Source organism: Echinops telfairi, unplaced genomic scaffold (assembly GCF_000313985.2).
Source record: "Echinops telfairi isolate 266 unplaced genomic scaffold, ASM31398v2 ScPeMD7_2573;HRSCAF=3158, whole genome shotgun sequence".
In the NCBI taxonomy this organism is placed as follows: Eukaryota; Metazoa; Chordata; class Mammalia; order Afrosoricida; family Tenrecidae; genus Echinops; species Echinops telfairi.
In genome coordinates, this window is record NW_022106471.1 from 7,699,628 (window position 1) to 7,703,639 (window position 4,012).

Consider the following 4,012-nt stretch of genomic DNA (forward strand, 5'->3'; position numbering starts at 1 on the left):
AGGTGGCTGCTACTGTCGGGACCGAGGCTGCCGAGCCGGGCCGGCGCTGCTGCCGTGGCTGCGGGAGGAAGGAAGGTGGCGAGGGCCGTGCCGCGCTGGCCCTGGGCGGCATTTAAAGGACGCCGGGCCCTGGCACAGGAACAGGGCGGGGACCCGGCCGGGCTGCCGCGGCTTGCTCAGCTTGCCCTGCCCCTTGGCCATTGGACGGTGGCTGGAGGCTGGGGCGAGAGGGACGGGCCTGTCCCGGCCGGCTGGGAAGGCTGGACCTAGTTGGCGCTCTCTGGCGGGGGGGTGGGTGGGGCCGGGGGCTGGGGCGGCGAGGTCCCGACCTGCTAGGTGACAGGTGCTTGTGACAGCCTTCCCTGTCCTCTCCCTCCAGCCTCCTGCCGATTAACCTTCCTTCTCCAACGACGTCCTGGGGACAGGTGGGACGGTGGAGGGCCGGAGAAGAGGGAAGGGGTGGGCGGTTGTATTCTGAAGCCTGTGACGTGCCCCCCCCGTTCTTTGAGAAAATTCCAACAACGTCGAAGGAAAGATTCGTTCGTCTCTCCAGGGTTGAAAGATATTTAACGAAAGGTCTCAAGGCATGCAGAAATGAATATTTCATTCAAAGGAAGGGGCAGGGAGGATTCAGGGTGGGAATCTTTTTATCCCAGGAGGTTAGGTACATTACAGGTGGGTCAGGGCCAGGTCTTGGCTGTGATCTAGCAAAATCATCTCAAATTAAACTGCCACCGTGACTGTCTTTAGTCAACCCCAGTTAATTGTTTTTGAACAAGTCAATCTCCCCAAGATAAGGTAGTATATTTTCTCACTGAAAATCCGCTCCCCCCCCTCCATTCTCCAGCAATTCCCAGAGGGTGTGCCCCTCTATTATCCCAAGGCACAATTGTTTATGGCATTGCCACAGTGGGGTGATTGTGTAACAGCTCAGATAAAGTCCTATCGCCATACCCTCTATTAGGTGACATCCTTGGCTTAAGCATTCCATTGTGTGAATCACCGGGTGTTTTGGAGCCTGTGTGACCTACTACAATCCCTGCCCTGAGAGGCTCCCTCCCTGGCACCGTTGATGGCTGTGTGGCCTGGGACATCGCTGCAGAGTTTGTGTCTCAGTTCTCCCTTTATGGATCCGAGCTAATCTTGGTCATCTCAGGTGTGTAGGGAGAATTACCTGCGCTCATCGGCAAGCCGCAGCCGGATGCTCTATGAAGCTCACACACTTGTGACTCTTCTTTACCGGAATCATGCCTTGATGCTGATTTTTAAGTGTTAGGGCATTAGAAGGGACTCTTGGAAGTTTGAAAGCACACTTCTGAAAGTCTGGCATAGGGGAAAAGCATGTCTGGGTAGAATTGAAAGCAGGGAGGCAAATATCTGTACCCCTGTGTTCACTGCAGCAGCATTCACAACAACCACAATGTGGAAACTGCCTACCTGTCCCTCAACAGATAAGCAGATCACGAACTGTGATGTGTGCATACAATGGAGCGTTACTGAGGCATAAGGAGAAATGAGTCTGAATGCACGCTCTGACCCCGTTGGGCCTTGAAGACATTGTTCTGAATGAAGTACATCAGCCACAAGAGGACAAATATTGTAGGATCTCACTTCTCGGACATCTCTAGAGCGTAGAGACTGAAGTTGACCAGGGCCCTGTAGGTAGGAGGGATGAGAGAAGAACTCAGTACTTGGGAGAACGTGAGTTCTGTTAGGGCGATGGGAAAATGAGGGTGATGGGCAAACCACATAATGAACTGGGCTATATTCGTTAAGATTGTGAACATGCCAATTCCGTTGACATCTATAACATTAATAAACATTTTTTGGTTCTTTTAAAAAAGGATTGAGTGCAGCTGTGTCAGATTCTGTGCCTGCCTTACCCATGGCAGACACTGGCTCAAAAGGCTGCCACAGAGACACTGTAGCTCATGGGCCCTGTTCCTCTCTTCTGAGGCTCAGGGATAAATTTTGTTACAGACATGAAGAAAAAGTAATAATAAAATAGATCAGGTTAAAAAAAAAAGGATTGAGGATTCTTAAAAGAGTTTTTTTTGTACTGTGTTATATCTATGATGTTTATAGTATTCTAAATTAAAACGGGGAATTTAAAGCAAACCGCATGGATGTAGTCCTTGGTTTTTAACTTACCAGGACCGTAACACCTCATGGTGGCTGCAGAGTTTGTGTTCTGAGCAGGATGTCTGGGCCGGACACTGGCTTGACCATTCGTTGACTAGCTGGGTGATCTTGTCTGAGTTACTAAATTTCTCTGTACATTAGTTTCTCCTCCAATAAACCAGAGACAATGAAGATGAGATGATGATGATGCCTATCTTGAGTTATTGAGAAGATGAGGTTCCTATATGTCCCTTAGAACCGTACCTCAAAATATCTCCAAACTCACTGCTCGTGAGTCGGTTCTGACTCAGAGTGGCCCTATAGGGCAGGGCAGTGCTGCCCCTGTCGGTTTCCAAGACTTTCAATCTTCACAGGAGTAAGACAGGCTCATCTTTCTCTTGTGGAGCCACTGGTGGGGTTGAACCTCTGATCCTGTGGTTACCAACTCAATTCCTAGCCCACCATGCTACCGGAGCTCCCTAGAATAGTACCCGCACATGTAATCCTGTATTCTACAAAAACTCAAAGTGCTTGTCATGTACTAGCTGCTGGGGATCCAACAGTTTTGTTGAACTGCATTCTAGTGAGAGAAAGATAGCCAACAACTATGTTTCTCAACCCACTCACTGCCTTCGAGTGGCTTCCAACTCACACAGCTCTCTGGGACTGGGTACAATTGCTCCTGTGGGTTTCCAGGACAGCAACTCTTCATGGGATTAGAAAGACTCGCCTTTCTCTGGTGGAGCAGCTGGTGGTTTTGAACTGCTACGCTTGCTGGGTAGCAGCCCAGCACATAACCACTATGTCACCAGGGTAGTAGTGGTGAGATTCAAATAATTTAACAACCGGTTCACTGCCCTAATGACCATTTTAAGTACAAAAAAAAGATATGCCCCACGGTAGTTTATTATGTTATACAGATAATACTTAAATAACACTAAAAAAGAAGGCACGTGAAACTAGGTTATACTATAAGAGTTTTAAAATGTTAATGAAAAAGTGTTAAATAGTACCTGACAAAAAAGCAATAAAATTATTAAGATATTTCCATATTGCTTCTTGATACCCTGGCTTGCAGTAGTCTATGTTTTTATCGGAGTATCATCAGCTGTGTGATTTATCCTTAGCCGTGTTTGCACGGTAGAACTAGGATACCATTCTTTAGGAGGTTGGCCAAGGAGTCCCAGTGGGCTGCTATTTGTAAGGTCAGCAGCTCAAAATCAGTAGCTGCTGTTTGGGAGGAAGATGGGGGGGGGAAGGAAGGTGGCGAGGGGGGGCAGAGCGGCCTTTACTCCCGGAAACAATAACATCTCAGAAACTCACAGGGGCAGTTCTACCCAGTCCTATGGGGTCACTATGAGTCCGCATGGACCTGATGGCAGTGAGTTCATTAGACAGATGTCATTGTGCTTGATACAGTAGAAGCAGGCGACTTCACTGAATATATCATGTTCATCTTTGAAAAACCCCTTTCCACTTCTGCTGAACTTAACAGCAGTTGTTCTGACACTAATTTTAGCTCTTTGAACACTTTCAGGACTAGCTGATTCACTCATATTTTCTTGTTGGGAAGTTGAGGCATAACACAAAGCTGAAAAGAAAGCCGTCCATCTGTTTGGGACTCTTTTTTCTTTATGTGATATGTTTGTTTACTGCTGTAAGGAACGCAAGGGAAGACAAATGTAGTTAGTGTTTCATCAAAAGTATGACAGAGCTTTATGAAGTGAATAATAAAATATTCCAAGTATAGTTCTGTGTAATTTTTTATATCTGTGGATGAAATGAACATTACTACAGCCGCTTAGAACACACTGGTGTGCAGGTGAATGTTAACAAAGCGTAAGGAATGTAAATTTGTGATTCCCACATGAGAACCCTGATTAAAAATGCC

The 4,012-nt window shown here is 47.1% G+C and overlaps 1 non-coding gene across 1 annotated transcript; it reads left to right on the forward strand.

Annotated features, from left to right (window-relative positions):
- Positions 1-1,851: 1,851 nt before the first annotated feature.
- LOC115870922 lies at positions 1,852-1,986 on the forward strand. The gene has a single exon (XR_004047000.1). It is a non-coding gene; the product is annotated as a small nucleolar RNA SNORA5 (small nucleolar RNA).
- Positions 1,987-4,012: the final 2,026 nt, after the last annotated feature.